Here is a 23,332-nt window from a genome sequence, read left to right on the forward strand (position 1 = left end):
AATTTATCTTCTCATAAAATGCATGTGCAAATATTTTGGACACCTCAGGGGTATATTAAGAGGCTGAATTAGTGTTCTTCATTAGTATCCCAAATTGCTGTATACATTCTGTTGTTTAGACTAGCTGAGAAATACAATAGTCTAAATGTGACTGTGGTGTGAGTGAAGAAGGACAATAGGTCTGATCAAGATAAATTACTCTGAGAAAAAGAAAATTACAGGGGAATCTAGTACTGAGGGCAAAAATCTCAGCATCTCCTACAGCAGAGATTGTGCTCAAATTAGAAATCGGCTGCCACCGTGTCCCCTGGTAAATTGTGGGAAAGCTCACCTTATAAATAATCCACAATGGTGAGATTAGATGTATAATGATAGAGGTAGGCATCAGAAGAAATAAGACAGGTTTGGTGGTTAGACAATAGCTGCAGCTATGAACCCTTACTTGTTTTATTGGTTGTCCACTATCCTCTGCAGATGATATTATTAACTGTGTCATTGCTGAGAAAACATTCTCTTGGTCTCACTACAAGTGGTTTCCTCTGGACTAACGTATCAGAGTCTCAAGGAACTTTGATGCCGAACACTAGGACAGTCTGAACAGAATGGTAATGTCACAAGGGGCAAAGCATTTGTGTTAGCTTTCACATGGTCCACATCAGAAGATGCCATGATAGCAAAGAACACAAATTCCTGAAGCTGTAAATGCTCAAGACATCTCAGCTGTGGAACCATGGCCATCATCACTCTCAGGTGTCTGACAAGCCTCCTCCTGAGGACCTTTTGGAAAAGCAGCATCAAAAATTTGTTGCTGACACCACCTGATGAGGGCAGTTACTGATTATAGTCTGATACCAACAAGTAGAAACTTACAGTTGGCATCCATTGCCCTCAATGCTAACCAGGAACAGAAGCCACAAAACTGGGAAACTGGCAGAGATAAATTTACAACCTTGACAAAGAGAGAAATATGTAGATGAAGCTAATAGTTTCCAGCTCTCTCAGTCCAGAGGCAGTCATCCTGATGTTGAAGTAACATCTTTCTACTTTTCTCAGGATGAAATAGCTAAAATTCATTTTGTCAGCTGAGAGAGGGGAAAATATGACACACAGACTGCCTGGTCATAGGACTATTGTGCTGTGGAGCCCCTCACCTGCCCCTCCCAATAAATGTGAGCAAATTACCTAATTTATTTGCCAGTTCCCTGGTTGCAGGCTGCAAGTCAGACCTGCCTTCTCATGTAATCAGAGCAGTAAACCGCTTTCAGCTCTGTCAGATACCAAAACCTTCCCCACGACCCTCAGCTGTAGGACTTTACAAATTGCACCCAAGCAGCAGGTGCTTTGAGCTTGTACCCATTTCTTCTAGGAACCTAGAGGAGCCTAGAACTAGTGAGAACCCAAGTGTTGTGCCTGCTCTACTGTGTTTTTGCTGTGCAAGATGCCTCTGTTCTGTTCTAAAGGTATTTTTACACAATTATTTTATGAATTTCTGTTTTTGAGTTCAACCCTGCTGTTTCATGAATTAGTCCTTTTGTAGCTTCCAATATTAGCAGGATTATGCTGAAGAAAACATGAAAGTGATCTATTAAATTCTGAGAGTGGGCTTTCTTGTCTGTTATGGGTTTGTTATTTTTATGGTGAACTAGAAAGGTTTTCTGTTCTAACGATGTTCCCTGGGGTCTTGCCTAGATCCAACCTGACTGTCTGGCAAATAAACTGAGAAGAGGGTAATGCAGATTACCTTTAAGCACCTGTATGGTTATCTGAGGACTTTCTGCTTGTCTTGCAAAGTTATTTCTGTAGCAGCAGTTCCCAGTCTGCTTCCTTTCTTGCTTCTATGACTTTGTCCTGCTCCGTGAAGGGTCAACTATTAGAAGTAAACTTATATTGTAGAGTTGTAAACTTGCAGTGTAGGGTCTGTGTAGGACAAACTTCCCTGGTGATCTCCACTTGCTAGCACCAGCTGGGGCCCTGGGGAAGGGGAAGCTTGTTGGAGGGGTTGTGTTTTGTGGGACTCTGAAGGCGGAGCTGTGTAGTGACCCTGGGAGGTAAGGCGTGATGTGATCTGCACAGGAAGATCATCGCTAGACAGTAAATGAATGAAATTCATATCTACCTAAGTTTGAATCCCTATGACTTGTTTCTATTCCTGTCTGCATATAAATCACTCAGGTGATGCTGCTGACAGGTCCTGTAGCAAAACTTAATAATGAAAGCATGTGTTTTCTTAAGCTAATTATCTCTGCCACCCTTGAAATTCAGATTAAATTTCTGCTTCCAGAGAGGGCTGTTCTAAATGCAGGTTTTTAGTGTTTGTGTGTTTTCTGGTTCTGTCCATTTTCTGTAAGCATAGCTTCTAATGAAGCCTCTCTTTTGAGGCAAAAGCAAGGGTCGTGGTGCTTATAGATAGCCAAATAAAAGGACTGTAGCTTAAGATGTATGTGATATGCAAACTTGCTGAGAGGCAGGGAGAGAACTTGTAAACACAGCTGCCCATATGTTGTATCTTGAGCACTTTAACAAGGAAGTTGATTATTTCTCCCCTTGCTGTCTGACAACACTTGCAAGGGTTCATGATTTTTCACTGATAAAGCTCCAGCAACTTTTTTCTTTTTATTTTTTTTTCTGAAAATAGAGAATAAAGGCGCATCCAAGACAGCAGTTCACAGGATAGATGAGCTCCCAGGGGGCTTAGTTTCTTAGGGTTGGCAGATGATAAAGGAAGCAGCTTGTTTTGATGAAAGAATTTGGGGAGTCTGAATGAATAATGACAACAAGTATGTATAGAAACAGGAATATTTTTCCCTGTGTTTTTGACCATGCATGAATTTCTTAAAGCTTGTCATCGAGATAAGTAGCTTGAAACTATATTAATGATTAAAGTGAAAGGAGGCTGTGGGAGGCAGAAGAGGAAGAAAAAGGAAATTCATACAGTGCTGTGGGTGGCTTTTTTCTTTTTGAGAGCTTCATGAAACATAAAGGTGATAAATACAGGGTAAGGACAGAGTAGTTGAAAGATCCTGACAGGAGGAGGAAAACATGGGTTAGCATTTATGAAACATCTGCAGAGCTCGGGTGGGAGAGCAGGAGCGTACGGCCCATCTGGATGGTGAGGGGGACAATCTGTGTTAATTTGGAGCCTACAGCCATGTAAAATGGGACTGAGAATTAGGCCCTGAGTATTGGAATAAAAGGAGTCATAACTGAAAGAAAACTGCTACGAAGAAACAGTTAGTGAAGGCAGCTCAGGATGGAAGCGGTGAAGTAATGAGGAAGAAAGTGGAGGCAGATAATAGGCAAGTTGGGAACTGAGAAATAATAATAAAAATAAAAAAAAGTTCTGTCAAATAAAACCTTGATTTCTTTCATGGGGTGAATCAGAAAGGACTGTCTTTCCCTTCTTTAAACCACTTGGCATTAGGAGAACTCAATAAGTAACTCCTGTTCTTCTCCAGTGCCAAAAGGAAGAGAATCAAGCCTGTTATAACTAATCTATTTGATTTTTATTTTTTTAATACCTCTTGTTTTCCTCACAGATTTTCTTTGTGGGCTTGAACAAAACCAAGAGAAGTCAAGATTATTGATGTCAGGATTGCACTGAAAGAAATAGGAAATAGCAGTTTGATGCCATTTCTACCTTTAATTGTGTAGAAATCAGCATTGCATTTGGTTTATTGTGATGCTATCCTTTTTAATGTTAATTGTGCATGATTTGACCTATTTACTGTGATTTTTTTTCATATTCAGTCTTTTCTCTGCATTGCTCCCCAGATTCTCTTCTTTCTTGCTTAATGAAACTGTACCAGCTTGTATTGGTGGTTAAACAGTATCAGAAGCTAGATATCATCTTTAACCTTATTTTCTATTCCTAAGTGTAATTTTAACAATTAACCTTTTTGTGCAATGAAAAGAAAGTAATGTAGAAGAAGTGACATTAAGAGAAAAACCGTGCTGTTATTAAAATTGCTATCAGGATAAATTAGTATCTTCACAGATAATTGCTTTCATCTTTTGAGCCTCCTCATGCTAGAGAGCAAACCCTCGCCTCCCACATGCAATGGAAATATTTTTCATTAACTCTTTGAGGAAGGAGGAAGAAGGTACCAGTAAGAACGTCAGCGCCTCTGTACCACCATGTTCTACCATGTAGCATTATCTACCAAGTACAAGCATCTCATCTGAAGGTAGTTAAACTAAAGCTTATGCCAGTGTGAAAGCTACCAACAGCAGTTTTGCAATGATCTCTTGGTGGGTTTGTTTTGAGCACACAAGTGAGTCTTGCCATGGTGAGGTCAGGTTTTAGTTCTGCAGTAGAGTAGTATTTAAAACAGCTTTGGTTTCAGCTCTAAAATCAGTTTTCAAAGCTGCTGTTCATGGAGATGAAGGAAGGAAGCTGCATGAGCACAGTATAACACTTGTAACAAACATGTCAATACTTAGTTCATAATTCTGTCCGTAGGCTCTTCCTAAACGCTCAAGGGCAGTGTACTTGAGTGTAGAGTCAGGGCAAACAAGCACGCTGTGCACTGCTTCACTGCAGTTCTGCTGGGAGTGCAAGTGATCCAAATCAGCACCACAACAAAGGCTTTTTAGTTTCTGAAGAAAAGTACTGATGTACCAGAAGCAGCAATAGCATCAAAATGCAGAGGTAGTGGGACTTGTAAACTGCTGATCAAGACGTGAGGAGGGAAGAAGGGATTATTGTACTTCAAGTGAGCCTTTGGAAGAATTGAGGGGTGAGGGGGAAATCCCCATTTTTGAGCCCTATGCCCTCTGGATAAATTGTAGGAGAGGTTTCTGAACAAGAGCACTGTGAGGCATGGCTGGCTTAAATAGCCTGCCGATAGGGGACTCCTTCAGCCCGTCCTGCTTTTGCTTGAGCAAATGCTGCTTTGGTGCCCTGCTGGGATGTGGATTACTGGTTAAGACAATCTCTTGGTTGGCTTGGTTCAGCACTAGGACATGTTTATAGCAATTCCCAATGATATAAGCTGCTTAAAGGGATTGAGAGAAACAAACAAGTGGTGTATATAGTCAATCTGGGAGTAAACCCTGAAGATGAGGGTTGATGGGAACTCACACTTGGAATTAGGAGTTGTCCCAGCTATCCTAGAGTGGGACCCTGTGCCACAATATTGCAAAATACCAGCTGGGGAGATAACCCTTTCATTAGCCTGATGCTACCAGATTTGCCCACTAAAGGGCATTGAAGAAGGCTTGTTGAATACACCTGGGACTGAAATCTCAAACCTAGTAACAGAATGTGCTCCATGAGTGCTCATTATGTGAGGTTAGAGATACCACTGAATTTAAGGCCAGGAGGGACTACTAATATCAGCTACTCAGACTTTCTGCTTTATATATGCCAAAGAAACTTCACCTAGCAATTCCTGTGTGAGGCTCATCATTTCTAATTAAGCTAGAGTACAATCTTCAGAAGGTTAAATATATTCAAATATTTAATGCGATGAAGAATCCAGATCCACCACTTCTTAAACTTAATAGGGAAGATAATTTACCTATATAACAAATGGGTATACATTTGTTTAAATTTGTCACATCTTTTCCTGATCCTTCAGCCTTCATAAGGAGAAGCCACCTGAAGTGGTGGAGGAGTTGCTCTGCCTCCACCAAACCTCCCAAGATGTGTTTGGAGGTAATTTCACTTGTAGCTGGATGCAGCTGAGCAGAGAGCTTTCCCTGGAGCCTGTCATACTCTCTGCTTACAAACCTGCTCTGTAGGTGCTTGCAGGATCAGCCAGCCAGATGATTTTTCTATTCCTCTGTGGGCTGTCTTTGAGCACGGTGAGGCTTGGCTCTAATGGTGCTTGTGGAGATGGTACTTGATCCATTATGACAATACAAGTATTGACAGTCTTGTTATTAGGCATGCTTATAAACAAGTATGCCTCGTGTTTCAAAACTTGGCTTAGTTCACAGCTAAACAGATTAGCTGAACAGCAAAATCACAAAAAAATAAAAAACAGCCCTGCAAGTTGACAAAACTTTAATCAAGTCGATGTGTGAAAGCGGCACAGCATTGTGTCTGATATTACTTTCTACTGAGTAGGAATTTTCAGTGAATTAATGGCACAGTTGGATTTTTTATGCATACTAGGTGTTGAACCCTCTAGCTGAAACCTACTGGTGTCTGGGTGTGGCTGTTAAGTTCTTACCTTTGGGTATCAAAAAAGGGTCTACTTAAAGCCTCTTTTCATATTTGCCTACCACTGCTGTCATGGAAGGAGATCTCAAAAATCCCACTGCAGATTTTAAACTCTCCTGACCACTATAATTACTATGGCAGGGTTGGTAGTGTTTATTTTGTGTAAATAATTCTGCACATCTTCTGCCTTCATTCTCTGAAACTTTTTAGCTTGAAGTCACAGATATCTTGCATATCTGAACTATTTGTGAAGAATAAGATTAAATTAGGCACAAGGGGCCTGAAAACATTCAGAAATGTCAGAACAATGAAAGAGATGCTTACTATCAAGACTTGAATTCATTTAAAATCTGGATCTAAATCTTTTCTCTAAACAAACTCCAAAGTGTCAGACTGAAACACATTACTCTGAGGTGTGAAAATGGAGGATGAGGAGTTCAAAAGGAAGCAGGCTGTACTGATCCAGGAACATTGCTGGATTAGCCTTGTCTTCACAAAAACCTTCAGTTACAGGGAGCTGTGAAGTGCTAATGAGTTTTTTTTGTTCTTTATTATGATATTTTCATCTCTTAAAAATGGTGAAAGGTTTTCTTACAACCATGAAATTGAGGTCCCATTACAGCAATTTGGTGCTTGCAAGTCATGTTCCCACCATAACTGCTCTGTGACCGAGCTGAGTGCTTTGCTGTATTCTGCAGCTCTTGAGCCAAAGTTCAGAGTACCGAGTGCACTTGTGGCCCAGGTTTTCCATGTGATAGTAAGGTTTTGCATCTGGTATCTCTTTCTTGTAGCGAAGTAATATTTGCTAGGTCTTTAGAAGATTGCAGAAAAGCATAACTGCTTTGATAGATAGCTCCATCTCTCCTCTAAATTAAAGCTTTATTTAACAATAGGAGTGGCACTCATTCAGCGTACACAGGTGAATGTTGTGTGTTCTGAAAACCAAAGTGAAGCATCTGACAAAATATATGGCATGCAATTTGCTCCCCAAAATTTTGTTTTATCCAAACAGTTGCATAGTATTTCTAATATCTGCATGAATTATACTGGCTGAACAAGATGAGTTTTTGTTGGTGATTAGGAGGACCCCATACTATGTGTTTTTCTTACCCTGCTAGATAAAGAGAAATTGGAGCGAGGGTTACTAACGTTACCGCTGTGTGTGTTAATTTAATAGAAGGAAGAAGCACAGTCACTCAGGCAACAATATATAATAGCCAGTAAGATTGTAATAAACACATCACCCTGTTAGACATATATGGAAGAAAATGTGCAGATAACAATGCAGTGGGTGGGTCTTTCACGGGCTGCTGAGTTTTTTGTCACAGCAATTTGAAAAATCAATGGCAGACAAAAGGAAACAGGTGAGCATGGGAACATCACCAAATGATCAACATGCGTGGGAGCTTGCTGCAGTTGGGCTATGGGGCCTTTTTATAGGGAAGATACGATGATACAGAAACATGGGGAGGTTTGGAAGGGGGCAGGCCAGCCTGTGCTGTGTGGGCCCTGCTTGTGTACAGCTAGCTGGCTTCTGGGGACATGTGGGAGTGTGGGGAAGTATGGTGTGCCCTATGGTTATAGCCATGAGCTTTGTCTGGTCCCAGGCATCTCCATCGCTATCCTGGCAACTTGTGGTCCCCTTAGCTGTTACTGGGGGAGAACATGGATTGCTTGCGTGTTCAGAGGGCAAGAGATTTTGGAGAAAGGAAATGGTAAACCTAAACAGAGGTGTATTTCCCCATTTTTAGGACCATGGCATTTATTCCTAAAGATCTGTATCTTCAGGAGTGTTTGTGCTGGCAAACACAGTCTTCCATAGAGCATGTCCTGATGGTGGCGCGGCGATGTGGCTCCTCCAGCACTGCTGATGCATGTGGTGATTTTTGTGCTCTCTGAACTCAAGTCTTGCAGCTGCTGAAGAAGCAAATCACACTGGTCTATGGTGAGAGTAGGAGACAGGTGTCTGATCGCTAGGTATCTAATATAATTTCTAAGGGTAGGGAAAACACTGTTTTCATAATCTTACTGAGCTTATTGAATATGAAGGCATTTTCTGCCTGTGAAAAGCATATTTTTCTGCACCACCTACTTCAGCCCATGTTACTCTATGAATTGTTAAAGGAGTGAAGCCAGTAGAAAGTGCTTAATGTGGGGTCAGTGTGTTGGCTGCTTCTTGGCTGTAAGAGAGGAGTCTCCTGTATTACTGTCTTTTAGGTTTGGAATGACTTGAGCCATTTCCTACTTTGATATGCAATACTGTATTGATGTAATATTGGCACCGAGGAGATAACTCACAGTGACTTGGGTGGCTTAGATGCAAAAATCCATCATCTCTGCCCTCGCTGGCTGAGAATAAAATCCACTCTCTTCTAGCAGAGGCAATCATTAGGTGTTTGCACTGCAGCAGTACAGTCATGGCCATGACACTGAACTTTGCCTCTAATGACAGTGGAAGTGGGTTCCTCCAAAACCACTGCTGCTGGGTCCCACCTACACCTGCACCCTGCCCTTTCCTACAAGCCTGGCAGGTTCAGTAGCAGCCTGTGGGTTGGCCTGGTAAGGAAGATGGTGCCAAATGGGCTGGACATAATTGTTCTTGCCATTGTTCTGTGTAACTTAATGAAAGAAAAATTCAGTGACAGGTTACATCAGTGTAAGTCTGGATAAGCACTGGTGTTTACGTATCTTGGTCTATGCTATGCCCTGCCAAGGTGGGGAGGTAATGTTATTTTAAACTACCAGGTGTCTAATTTCAGTGAAGAAAAAATACTAGAGGTAAATTCTTGATGCTGCCTCAAGAGCAGGTGTGCGAGTGACAACCATGTGCCATGCACCAAGCTGCTGCGGGCTTGGATGTCTTGTGTAACAACAAACGAATGTGGCATCCAGTCCCCAGTGAAGTGACCTGCACCAAATCCATGTTGTCACCTCAGACAAATGCCCAAGAGGTCTGTTCCTTTTTGCATGGCATGCTGGTAAGATGTCATTGCATTGTGTTCAATTAGCATGTAGAAGGATTTCTGTTACTGGTTCTAAGCAGCTCTGGAAAGGTGTGTCCAGATCCTCAAAATGCTTAGACACAGCCCCCTGTGTAAATGTTCAAGGGCACAAAACTAAAGCTGAAGACGGGAAGAAGCAAGCTGCTGTAGTAGTCTAAAAAATAAAATTTGGAGAAAAATGGGGGGCAGGACACCAAGTATTGGCTAAAGGAAAAGCAGAAGGGAGCAGTGTGCTTTTCCAAGCATCCCTGCTATGTTATTCTAGTCATTATAAAAGAAAGGTAAATAAAACAAAACTAGTGCTTTGAGTGAAGTTACTTTTTATCATGTCCACAAATAGTTGCACTGTATCCAACAATGAGTTCAAGGGGGACCAGTTTGCTACGAAGCAGCAAACAGTGCATTGGTATCCTTCCTGGTAAAGCCTTTAGTTTCTTTCTTGGTATGCAGAAAAGTGATTCTTCTCTCAAAGTAGCTAAAGCATGTCATCCATACAAATCACACCAATGCATCTTTGCTAAACAACACTTAACTTTCCCATGTCCTCCTCCTTTTGTTTGGTACCTCTTACACATGTTTTTCTTTAGTCTCTGAAAGCACAGATCATTATATGCCATTTCTTAGATGCTGATACGAGAGCATTGCTGTCACTTAGTTTTATTTATTAGAATCAGTGAAATATTTTAGTAGCCAGATGCATCTGTGTTTTTACTGGTGCTGCTCTTCTGGACTCTTTTGTGGGACATCATGAGACAAGATTTTTAATGTTCCTGGCAGTGTTAGACTGACAAATTCAGCTGAAAGAATGGCCTGTCATTTGATTTATCTACTGAGGAGATGCAGAGCTTCTCCAAAAGCAGAAAAATCTGCTAACCAGGCTATGAGAATTTCTCATAAATGGGGTTGTAACTTCCAACTTTATTGTAAGAGGGAAATTATTTGGCCTCATTTGCTGTGTTTTCTCTTCTATTTTATGTAGTCTTACTAAAACAGAAAACAATCAAACAGCAAAAACATTGGAAAAAAGATTTAACTTTCTAATTGTGACTTAAATTGTGTAAGCTAATGTATTTCAATATGTATTTTAAGGCTGTTGTCATTCTGAAGCCAAGCACAAATTCTTTAAACAATTTGCTAGTCCCTAGTTGTATTTGTCAGTCATTCAGCTAGAACTGTTTTTGGTCACTGAAATGTTTAGCTATGCTTGCTTTTTGCAGAAGCGGTAAGAGCAGTCCATCTCCCCAGCAAGAGCCGACCTGGTGTAGTAGCTCAGATTATAAGGCTTATGTTCTGCATGTCTCAACTTAAATACGAGATATTCTGGTTTCATGTCATCATAATCAATAGCATCAGAGGAGCACAGTAAAATATTAAAAGGGTGTATGTCATTAGGAAGGTGCATTTGGAAAATATTGTATAGGAAAATACTTTGCTACTCAGTCATTTATACTTCAGTTTATCTTGGAAAATGTCTCTTCAAGAAAGAAAATTGTTTCCACAAAGTAATATTTGACAGGGATCTCTGCCTCTCTATCAAAGACTGGAATAAATAATTGTATAGTTCTATCATTAGTTTTAAATTAATTTGGGACTATCACAGGGTTGTAGATATGCCATCTAATGATGTGACAGACTTCCATTAAAGTTTAAAAGTTATCTGTTAATACGGCAGCCTTTTAAATGAGTGAACTACAGAAACAGCTTCATATTTCTGTGACAAGTAAATAGTTTCTGTATTTTAAGACCTTTAAGTTTTAATGACATCAAAACCCTTGTAAATACATTACTTTACTGGCCAAATCACTTATAAGCCTTCTCAGCCTCTTCTTTTTGCTAGAAAATACAGTTTGAAGTAGTATTTATCTTCAAATAAGAAGTATGGTGTTTATATACTAGAATATTTTGTGTATTTTTGTGAGACTGGTGTGTGCCCGTGGCTGGATGGCACCATGCCCAGCACCTTCTCTATCTGTGAATGGGGAGGGTGGCATTAGCTCGATTCAGTGATGTTACTGAGAGTGCTGCCGCTTGGAAAATTGCAGCAGCAGTAGAAGATAGGATGGAGATGCTCAGAATAGCCATTGTGAACACTTACTGATTTATTTTTTTCTTCCCCACAAATATTTTTGATTTCTTTGCTTAAAATATTGTGGCAGTTAAGGTTAGGAGAAAAATAGTCCAGCCAAATCTGTAATCACCTCTGCTGTCAGCTGTTCAAAGTGTCCAAGATCCCATAGCACAACCATGGCAGGGAAACAATGTGTGAGACAGCACAAATCATGGAGGGAAATGTTCCAGTGCTTGCTGGTGCTTCTTTCGGCCATGGCTGCTCTTGCTTCCCCATTTTGAGGCACCTTCTGTCACCTTAACAAAGGAAGCCATGCTTGCAGGTCTCCTTACTCCTCTGCTAGCACGTTGCTCTCCCATCCTGATGCCTCAGCATCTTGAAGGAGCTGTAAGGCTTCTGTTGCAGCTACAAGAAATATAAACATAAGCCTAATAATAGAGATCTGACACTAACCCCATTCTTTAAACTAGATTTTGCTCCCCAGCCATCTGGATGTTCTTCCAGGGGAACACTGGGCCTGCCCTGTGCACACCCATTCCTGTCTCACTGAACTGGGGAAATGTATTTAGCTGCCCAATGCAAAGGTGCTCACCCCGGTGTGCCCTGTGGTGGGGCTGAGCCACCGGCTCCCTTCAGGGCCCTTTAGCTCTGGTGACAGCTCCTGTTACTGTCCTGATACCAAGACCTTTGCACAGGAGAGGACAAGGATCCAAAGAATCCTGTTTTTGAACACAGCAAGCATGCAGGCTTCCACTGCCTCGTTTTGAGGATGTTTTTGTTTTTAAGACTTGGATACCCTGCTTCTGTTTCAGATCTCTGCTACAACTGACAGAAGATGGATATGAAACCCTAGCACCAATCCATATACTATTAAATATCAATTTATTATGACAATGTGCTATTCTGTCTACATTACTTCCTATTAGATATTAATTCAGAACAAAGGAAGGTGACCTGGCAGGACAAAAATAAGCTGATTCGATACAAGCATAGCAGAAAATATAACAATACAATTTACTAAAGCAGAGCCCTCTTATGTGTGTAGTGTATGTAACAATAATAAGGATTAATGTCCAAGGTCTTCACATTGGAGGCTTTTTGAAGAGAAAATAACTAATGGGCTGCTAATAATTTGTAATGTGACTTCAAATATGCTATTACCTTATCACTAGGAAGACTATTTTTTTTTCTCCGCACACATTAAACCACTTTCAGTAACACGAATTACACTCCCAATAAACGCTTATCTAAAACCTTTGAAAGTATGAAGGTAACATTTGGGAAGCAAGAAGGCAGCGCGAGACAAAGGCAAGCTCTAATCTGTTCTGTTCATGCCATCTGATAAGGCTGCCGAGCAGCGTGGCAGCCGGGCAGCTGGCATGAGAGTCTCTCGGTGTGTTGCACCACTGGCTCCCCCTGCACAAAAGCACTTACAGTGCCAGGTGGGTACCAGGACTCAGTCCTTTGTCAGCCATTCATCACGGCAGGATGGGGCAGAGAATCCAACGAACCTGCTGCTGAACAAGAAACTCTGAATGGGAATTGGACTCAAAAAAAACTTCATCACGATATGAGTGTTCACTGTACTAATGCAGTCTAGGTTCTGTGGTTTAACTCGCTGCATCTTGTCTCAAATAAGGACACCTCTGTAGTCTGGATAAAGCCACTCAGCAGCTGAGTTGCTTCTATGGGCCAGTCTCGCAATGAAGCTGTAACTGGGAGTTTATGATATCAGAGGAAGTTGGCAAAATAATTGCCAACACCAGCCTGGCTTTAGAGAGACATGATGTGATGCTGAACTGTTGGAGTCCAATGAAATATTGAAGAGGGTAATCTGTTTAAAGCATGGGATGCTATGCTCTTCCCAGGGTGTGAATGCCTGGGACAGCTCTCCAGCTGGTGGGAGCTGGCAGTGTTGCACTTGCTTCTGCAGAGACGTGCAGGCTTACTGCAGCTGAGCAGGATGCCAGCTTTGTGGCTCGTGTGTGCTTTTTCATGTGCAGAAACAGCTCGTTCTGATTCCAAGTAGGAGTTCAAGTACGGGAGGATATTTGCTCCTTTCCACAAGGTTCTTGCTCCTGTGAAGATAAAAATTAAAATGCCTCTCATTTCTGCAAGTTAACAGTGTTTCCTGGCTGAGAGGTTTCAGGCTTACTCTCAGTAAACAGTTTGGTCCTTTTTGCTTTTCCACTTTCCAGACTTTCTCATTACCCAGCTCCTCATTTTGCTGGCAGTATTTTCATGTGTGTTTCAGAAAACCAATCAGAGAAGGGTGGGCTCCTGCATCAGGAGCAGTGTTGGGGCCCCAAGGCTCGCTCAGCACCGGCTCTCCCATGCAGAGAGCAAGCCCTGCCAGGATCAGGCCCCTCTGCCCACCCTCCAGCATGGAGCCTTGCAAAGGATCTTCAAAGCTGCTAAGCAGGATGCAGTGACCAGAGGAAGATCAATTAATTGCTCTGGTCCCGCTTAAATATGAGCTGCTTTCTGCTATCCTTTTAAACTCGTATGCTAGATCCAGCTCAAAACTACTTGCTTAAAGATATAACAAGGAGAGAAGGAGGGGGGGGATGGAGGGAGAGAAGGTTATCATCTCCCTGCAGGTAGGTGGATGCTGACTGTATTCAGTGATTTGATGTGTGACACTGCTACAGTCGCTAGACCCCCTGCAGTAAATAGATTGTCTGCTGCCTGCTTGCTGTTTTTTCCACCTTGTCACCTTTCATAGGTTTTCATCTGCTGTATTGTCAATGGCAGCCTCCTTCCATGACTTACTAGGAGAGGGAAAGCTAATAACTTTCTCAGCCAATATATCTTGGCTATCTAACAGAGAACCCCTTTCATTTCACTTATCAGTAATGGAAGCCACCAGTTGTCTTTGGAAATGCTCAGATCTAATGTATTTATACACACCTGCCATTTATTGATAAATAACTAAGCTGTAAATATCAGCAACATTTTAAGCACTATTTTCTCCTTGCTATTATCATTACTTTTGGCAATCTATTTACTTTTCAGCAGATGAGCTGGTCTTGTGTAATATTAGGGGAGTAGAAAAATCCTGTGCTAATTGAAAATCAAAATAAATAGAAACACATGAAACAAGGAAAGTTTATCAAGGGTTTTTCTCGTATTAAAAAGGGGTAAAGCATCTAGGACATAATGACTAACTGAAAGCTTTACACTGGTTTTTGAGTGGAGTAGGGACGGCTTAACTATGTTCCACGGTTTTTGATGCTGCTTGAGAGATGGGGTAAAAAGTATTGTTAATTATGAGGGTTTTCAGGAAGGCGTGAGCTTGACATGAGTTCTATAATTCTTCCTTCTGGACTTGTGATCCTAGAACCAGGAAGGAATGGATCCCTTGAAATTGTGCTAAGATTCAGAAAACTTTCAGCTGTACAGGTACAACTATAATCCAGTAAAATCAAAGATTTAGGGCTAACTATTAAAATTTAACTAGTGTACTAGTTGAGCATTATTAAATGCATTGTTGAGCTCTCTTTTATGCTCTGTAATGTTACAGCATAAGGTATTTAGGAAAGGCCATTAAAAAGTCTCAGGCTCTGATGCCAGATATTAGAGAGCACTGCAAGCAGAAACAGTTGCAGAATCTCTCTCCCTGCTAGCTTTGTAATTCAGTGCTGTTTGCCATCATGTCCTGAACTACATGTATAAGGGAAAATGTCTTATTTGACTCTCAAAACAGTGTGCTGAACTTATTGCTAGCAAACCATGGGGCTACTGGACAGTTAGGCTGGTTTCTCCCATCCATCTCCTCCCCTCCTCTCTCTCCAAAGGGAATGTGAGCTAGCGTACCTGTCAACCCACTCTCACAAAGGAAACGTTTGGAAAATGTTCATGCTCAATTCACGCTTGAAATTCAGTACCGTAGGAGCTGCAATATGTCTGTCACTGTTTCTTTTCACCTGCACCTCTTTCAGATCTCCTCACATACGTTCATATGACTTCTAAACACTTCAAAATTGTTCACAAATGTTGCTAAAGCTACACCACAAAGGCAGAAGTTGTTCTTGTGTATGTTTTAGAGGCCACTTACTGCAGCAGCGTTAAGTTAAACTTCCAGGGGTGCTTATGGGAGGTGAAAAAGAAAAACAACGAAGTCTTCAGGATGGAGCTTGGAAAATAACTATGTATTGATGCTGTCACTTTCACACACTAAGGGCTAATGTGGACTAATACCTCCTGAAAGTCCAGCATAATTAAAACAGTGTGTAAACCCTCTATCTGTCCTCAGCTGGTTGAGTTGAAGTGGATCTCCTGTGATTCTGGCATTGTTTGTGGGGCCCAACTCTTAGCAAGAAGGCACAAATTAATCCATCCAAGGAACCCCTCAGCAGACGATGCTGGGGTAGCACAGCCCCCTGAGCCCCTGGAGAGGGAACACTGCTGCTCCTATCTGGCACAGAGGGGAGAATAAAGCTTGACAGCTTGCTACCATCAGAAAGACACAATAAACCAGTTACCAGGGAGATGCAGACCCTGAGCTTCTGCTGAAAAACAGTTTTCACTTGGTGCTATTTCCAGTGTTGGAAATGCAAAGGTCTGTTTTGTGTGTTTTATGCAAAGCAGGTTGAAATCAACATCACACTTCATTTGGCTCCCAGCAGTTGAACAGAGAAAACATATAGAACTAGAAACATATTTATTTCAGAGTACTTTCCAGAGGGAAAAATCAAGCACCTGAGCCAAGCTCCTGGTTTGGGCACTGAGTAGGCTGAGGATGTGAAAGCCATTACCTGTTTCAGGCTGACACTGCTGGGGTAACTGCTTGATGTAACTCCATTCTAAAGCCCTCTACCCCCTGGTGGGGTGGAAAAAGGATGTTCTCTTTCCTCCTAGCCATGAAGAGGCTGTCGCAGGTGCGTGGCCACCCAGCCCTCTGGGCAGTAACAGCTCATCCTCGGGGCTCAGGCAGAAGGGTACTTGCTCTGTAAGAGACTTGCTCTGGTGTCTTGACTTTAGAAGGTTAGTTTAAAATGTCATTAATGACAATGGTTAGCAACGTTATGGGAGATTCTAGCTCTAAAGTACGCTTTTGTATTTTGTATTTTTTGTATTTTTCCATAGGGTTCTTGTTATTGTTGAATAAATATGTGATACCCCATGAAAACCCATGCTGCTGCTTTTGCAGCCAACACTACCTGTGCAGTGCTCTGTGACAAGAGCCAGATAGCCCAGGCTCATGTCCGATGGAGGCTGTGGGCCTGGAGTTATTCTTCTCCAGTGTCAGCCCTGCTCTTGCTCTTATCCCTTTATTTTTACAGCTGACTTCACATTTATTCAGTGAAGTCGCAAGAGACACCTTCCCTCTGAAAAGCATCTGTCACCAAGCTTTGAAAGAGCCTATGGGGGTGGGGGGGACAGTGTTTTCTTGGTGAAATATATATGATTTCTGATAGCCCCTGTACCAATGGTGGCTTCCTATCTCCTGTTTGTCTTCTAGAGACAAACAACATCAGCTGCACCAGTCCTTTCACCTTTCCTTATGGCATTAGTTTATTTGAAAGTAGGCTGTGTGGAGCGTGCTGTAAATTACCGTGCGTGATGTGTTTGTTTCCAGGCGCAGAACAAAATACTGAGCTCAGAAGGCAGGTGGCAGGCTGCTGGTGCTTAATTTCACTGTCTGCTGTTTTCATTGCATGAGAAGTTTCATCCTTGGGTTTATATAGACATTGAGAGTTTCAGGTGATCAAAATCAATCATTAAACAGAACTTGTTTGACTCTGACAGATGACTTCTCATTTTTTTTCCGGAGCATCTTTTATCACCTGGGTCCATATGAGAAGCACGGGGCGCTCCCCTGCCAGCCCTATTCCTGTGCCTCTTTCCCCCAGCCTGGGAAGGAATGGCTGCATCTCAGTTCTCTGCAGCACAGCCGACCTCTGGCCGAACCATGTCCTTGCCCAAGTCTCCCATCCGCAGGGTAGAAGCCCCTTGGTGCAGAGCGAGCTTCCTTGGCTTTGAAGTTCAGAGTATGTGATGTCCATTCTGGTGCATGCAGCTGTGGCTGTTCAGCCAGAAATGCACCTCTTGGTTGCTGTGAGAGGACAAGCAGTGGTGACTAGCACAGCTTACTTAAACCTGCGACGATGCCGAAGCTCTTCCTTTTGCTCTTACAGTCTCCTCTAGCTGAGCTTCCTTCGGAGTGCTGGTGCCACATCGCGCTGCCACCCTCTCGCACATCTGGCAGAGTAGTCACAAACCTGCTGCCAAATTGTGAAATTATCCTTTTCTCTCTCGACTGCCTCAAATAAGCTACCATCTTACGGGATAAGTAACTCCCTACCTGCGGCTTGTCAGCTTGCTGTGGTGCCTTACCAGCAAATAATCTTAACGCAAAGCAATCGTTACAAATGGGACCTGTAGATTATTTTCACAGTGAAAATCATTAGCAAGGATAATTAACTAAGACTGTGGTGATGAATAGCGCTGCACTACTGATCAGTGTAATAAAGAACAGAAGCCACTAATTACAGATAGCAAGCCTTGAAGCCAATGAGAAATTTAATTTAACGTTGCTACACAGACTCCACACAGTCTAATGTAACTTTGCAATTATCATAATAAAATCTTGCCACAGATGATGCTTCTGGGAATGTTCCAGGTACAAGGATGTGTGTCCATCAGGGTAAAATGGTTTGTGATCTATCAATTACAGCATCTTGAGAGAACAGGTTAAAAACCCTGAGTCTGAGCAGGCGCAGTGCTTCTGCATCCCGCAAAGTCCCGAGCTCAGGTCCACTTCCACAGGCTCCAAAGGTCCCAGCGTTTCTGAAGTTTTCAAAGCACAACCCTAATGTTGTTGTTAGAGATCTTAGAGTTGTGCTTTTACCTAAAGGCATCTCAAAATGTCTAGTTCAGTCTTTCAAAGCACCTTTTTTGCTTGATGTTTGTCATGCTCCATCATAATAAAGTGATGAATCCTGGGCAAGAGGAAGTGATGGGGACCAACCTTGTTATCCCCACATACACGTACAGCAAACCGTGTTAGATACCTACTAGGAAATGGCCTTCAGCTGCAGCATGCTGTATTTCAACCTCTGAATGAGGCTGTGTGAATTAAATGCTTGTGTTGGTAACCAGGGCTATGACGTGATTTCCAGAAATTGAGGCAAACCCTCTCTCCTCTCAGCTCTCCATCCTACATTTCATGTGCACTTGGAGAGCATACGGAGTGAAGAAGAAAGCAGTGGGGCTCCCTGGTTTTGCATCTATTTGAACAGGCTGTCTGAAGTTATTTTTGAAAGCACTGCATGTTATCTTTGATTGCCAACTGCGATGTTTATGAATGGTGTCAGGATATGGGTTGTCTTGTGTGAAGATGAGCTTTGCTTTAATGAATGTGGGATGAGGAGCCTATGTTAGTTAGGTGGAGGTGGAGTAAGTGGGATTTTTTGATAGCATAGATGATTTTTTGACAGGAGTATCAATTGCACTGAGCTTGCCAAAGTTCTCCTATCTGGTAAGAATGAAAGGAGGAAGAGAGAAACTTCAAAATGTTTAAAGGCTTGCTGAAAACAGGTAGGTAAGTCTCCATGTCAGTCTCTATTGGATAAGTATTAATATGCTGAAATTAGATTTAAGGAAACCTATCAGTTTGAAAGCTTGTAGTATAGTAATTTGGAAAGATATCAGTTCAGAAGACTTGTAGAGGAAGCTCTTAAAATTGTTTAGGTTGTCAGGAGTTGTCTGGCTGAAAATGTTCCTCCCCTGAGGCCAATAAGCCCTTCTAGGCTTATTTTGGATATTTTCCTGTAGTCATTGCTCAGATGACCAGTAACCCTGGCTGCACCTGCTATGCAAAGCTCCAGTGTGTTTCAGCTGCATTTCCATTCCCCCAGTCTCCAAATTAGCTTGGAATAATTGTAATCCTGAAGACACCAAAAATCTTGAAATAAAGTGACAGCAAAACTGGATTAAGTTCAATTAAAAGAAAAATGCAAGAAATCTTCCCTGGCCAAAAGGACAGGGGGAGTTCACTCAGGTTGTGGCCAGCTGCTGCCTGACCCTTGTGCCCCATGAGTGTGCCTCTGTTTGCTCTGAACATTTGGATTTTGTGCAGAGGTGGGGAGTCAGGGCTCAGGATCTGTCTGCCACTGTTTTTTATTTTTTTTTTTTTCAGAGCCCAGTGTACAGGAACTAAACCTGCAATGGCCCCAACCTGATCCTGAGGATCAGGCGCAAATCCAGGGTCACAACAGTGCCTCACCACCAGCGTTTGCTTCCTTCTTGAATCCATACAGCGAGTCAGCCCTGGCTAGGTGAATACAGTCAGGGAAATAGCACAGTGCCCGAGATGCATCCTGGTTTCATATATTCAGTATGATTTCATTATATTCATAATTTCACGATGATCTTTGTTTCTGCTGGTTTCCATTTGGAGTGGCATTTTTGGAAAGGCAATTTCGAGAAGAAATAAAAATAGAAAGCTTTAAAAAAAAAAAATCTTCATTGAAAACTGATCTCTTAATTAAACTCCCAGAATTTATTTTAGTGTGAGTTAGTGTGACCAGTCAAGAAAAGGTACGGATTGATTAAGCTATTACCATTGACATCATATGGTATTAAAGCAATAATACAAATGAGTTTAGCACTTGTTAGAACATGATGAGAGCAAAAGGTTGTGGTCTACTGAGATGGAGAATGCATCATAATCAAATGGAAAATCACAACGCAGAAGTTGGCTAGTCCCTACAGAATTTAAGATGTCAGGCAGTGCTCATGTTTACAAAACTTACTCCTACTACTCTTCATCTTGGTACTTGTTACTTGTATGGCAGGAAAATTATAGGCTATGCTTTAAATACAAAGCTTCTGTTTCCCTGTCACAGGTTGCTGACGCTGACTGTGAGGTAATATTACCTGGTAATATTAATGGTGGTAATATGAATGATAATATGAAAGGGATCAAGACTCATTCTTTACGACTAATATTGGTCAAAAAAAGTAAATAAATTTACAGACTAAAACTTCTATTTTTATTAATGAAATGATTTTTTTTCCTGTAGCTATGTGAAAGTGGAAGCTGATCTTTTAAATATTCCATTTATCTAGATCAGATAATTCAAGACACACAGATAAAAACAAATTGCTAAGAGAAGGCTTATTTTGATATACTTAACCCAACTCATTCCGGGAACGTTAATTGCAGTGAATCATGTCACAGTCAAGTTGTTTCACTGAAGCAAAACTAACTTGAAGATTTGTCACTTTTTTTTTTTTTTGGATGGAGACTTTCAGACTTGTTAGCAATACATGACTTAATGAAATGCACTAGATAGTTCTGCCTGCAAAAGAAAGAGGAGTGAGAAAGTGGGTTTAGTGTCTGTGATACCAGCCTGGGTTCTATCAAGAGCTGTCTCTCTCCCAGGTCTGTTTAATTCAATGTAAACTTTTGCCCTGAGTCATGTGGATCTCATGCATCCTCGGGTAATGCCCTGATCGTAAGACTATTTGTGAATCCCTTCCTGCAGTTAGAAAGCTCAAAGTCATGGTTTTGTGTAGTTTAATTTATTTGTTGCTTTTATTCGAAAGCAGAATGAAAATGACTTTCTGGAACTGCTCAAGTTGTTACAAAACAAAACTGTCAGGTTTTTTTTCTTTGGGTGTGTAGCTGAAGAGCTGCCTTGATCCTCCTTTGTACATTTCAGTTTATATTTGTATCTGGAACACTCAAAAAAGCATCATAAGTTATAAATTTTGACTATAATGGCAAATTTATGTAGCAGATAATGTAAACTGAGACTTTAAACCAATGCCTTCCCTCGTGCTTCATAGTATCAATTACCAAATTAAATGTATGCCCCAATATGATCTTAGCAGAGAAGCACAGAGTAAGTGAATGGAGTAGAGATGAAGTAGCTTACTAATGATGCATGTTGCAACCTCGGAATTTCTTCCAGTAAAGTTTGTTTTAATAAAATAAGGAAAATGCCTGAAAGGATCTCAAAGGAGTTACAGATTTGGTAGGCTGTAGTGCTGTTTCTATCTCAACAGCTTCTCATGTCCATAATTCTCTGCAAAGGACATGCACGTGTTTACCCGAGGCCTTCGTTCTGTTTTAATTTGTACTTCATTTTGATGGACAGATCTCTAAACACTCTTCTTGCTCAAACTTAGACTGTCATGGTTAAAATGAGTCAAGACCACACGCCACACCGTCATGATGTAGCACGCTGTCAGAGCACATGTCACTTTAAAAAGCCATTATCTTAAGCTAGCGCAGCCTGGGGTGTGTTCTCCCAGCTGTCCCAAGACAACCTCTGTGAGCAAGATTAATTAATTCTTTGCTCACCAGTCCCAGCTGGTGGTGACATTTCATTACTGCAAGTCCAGCTTTCAGGTTCTCCCCATTGCAGCAAACTGAGTTGGCCTTTGCTGTCCTGCAGCCACAGCTGCTGAGACTTGCCACTCCAAATGGCTTTCTGCTACAGCTGAAAAACAGGTTGCCTCTGTGTTTGTCTGAATCAGCCTATATGTCCTATCTTTAACAGCAACCTGTAAACCCCCAGTGGTGGAAAGCAGCCAGGCAGCAAGCACGGATGCAGTTGTGTCATTCATCTGGTACCAGGATGTTGTTGGGGACGTTTGGCTGAGAGACAGGAAAGAATTATGGAAGGTTGAATGAGAAGTGGTTTTAAATAATGTGTGTCTGTGGAAGAATATGTGCTAGTTCGTATGTTCACATATATCCAGTTCACAAAATGTTCGCATACATCCAGCATATACTGTATTTTCTGAGAAATAGAGTATCATGGGAAATATGTGAAATGAAGTATTGTTCTCCTCTGTATCTCACTATTTTAACAAGTGCTTCGCTAAATTCAGCTGAACAGATAAAGAAATTACTACATCTCTGGAGAATCCATGTTGGGTCTAAGAAAATCTAGGTTAGTATGATTTACTATTTAATTTTCTCAAATTCCTTAAAAACTTTGGAAGTGGAAAATGCTGGGGGTTTTGTGTGCTGGCTGAAATTGCAATTAGACTCCAGCTGGAGACTGCAAAACACAGCAGAACCCTTGCAGGGAGAGTATTTGCCTTGGCTTCTATTTGAAACTCCTTAGCAATATCACCTTGTCGCAACAGCTGTTCTGAGAGCTGGGATTGGTGTGAATTTCTCCTCCACTGCCTGGCAAGCTGAAAAGATGTAATACATTTTTGGTTCATTTTAGGTTCAGGTATCGCTAGGAGCAATCTTCATGTTCGTCTAAAGGAACGAGATGCTAGGATTGCGAAGCAGAGATTCAGGAACTTATGCAAACTGCTCTCAGTTGGAAGCCTCAACTGGGACTTTATTGCAAAAGCACCAGGCAATAGAAGATCAGTTGCTAAATTAGCCAGAATAAATGGCCAAAGGTACAAAACTACTGCCAACCTGCTCCTTTGACAAGACGGGTGGGCTGGCAGTAGGCCTGAGAAAAGGTCTGCATAAACAAGAATAAACTTGGTACCTGTGCCACTTCAGCGATTTGCTAATCGGTGATCTTGCTTGGCAGCAATGCCTGTTATAGCCACTGGTTCTTCAGCTGAGCTCTTGGAAAGCTGATGTTCTTGGTCAGCAGACACTAAGCAGAGAGGGCTAGGTGGGTAGCAAAGGTTTCTTTGGAAAGTCAAGTGTCTTGCACGGTGAATGATGGGGAGATCTGAGACTGCTCATTAATAAATGTAGGGGCAACCTGCTGCATCTGCTTGCTCTTGTTTATCCGTTTTGTTTCTTGGCAAAGTTCTTGGGAACTTCTTGATGTAGGGATGGTCTCTAGCATGTTTCATGTCATACTTCCAAACATATCCCCTAGAAGCTTTTTCAGTTACCTGGATGAAATCTTAAGATCCAGAAAAAATATTCTTAATGCCACTGTTCAAAATAATCTGCCCAGACATCGAGATCCTTGAAAAGAAGATAGAAAATGTGGGTCACATTTCTTTGTCCTCCCAGGAAGCTCTCTTGACCTCTCTGTAACTCAGTGCTAGCTGGGAGCTATGAAGCATCTGCAAGGATGCTGAGACCTGCTTAGCTCCTAAGGCAAAGGCTGTGTGCAAGTGTATGGGATGGAAACTTCCCACAAACATTAA

At 41.7% G+C, this 23,332-nt stretch overlaps 1 long non-coding RNA gene across 2 annotated transcripts; it reads left to right on the forward strand.

The window, feature by feature from the left end:
• Positions 1-1,231: 1,231 nt before the first annotated feature.
• Positions 1,232-21,186, forward strand: LOC137858591 (uncharacterized). 2 transcript variants are annotated; one of them, XR_011097871.1, is made up of 3 exons: positions 1,242-1,460; positions 18,679-18,778; positions 19,380-21,186. It is a non-coding gene; the product is annotated as an uncharacterized lncRNA (long non-coding RNA). The 2 variants fall into 2 exon arrangements; XR_011097872.1 differs by lacking the exons at positions 18,679-18,778; positions 19,380-21,186 and adding an exon at positions 17,013-17,841 and having other exon boundaries at positions 1,232-1,460.
• The last annotated feature ends 2,146 nt before the right edge of the window (positions 21,187-23,332 follow it).

The sequence above is a fragment of the Anas acuta genome, chromosome 6 (assembly GCF_963932015.1).
Source record: "Anas acuta chromosome 6, bAnaAcu1.1, whole genome shotgun sequence".
Classification (NCBI taxonomy): domain Eukaryota; kingdom Metazoa; phylum Chordata; class Aves; order Anseriformes; family Anatidae; genus Anas; species Anas acuta.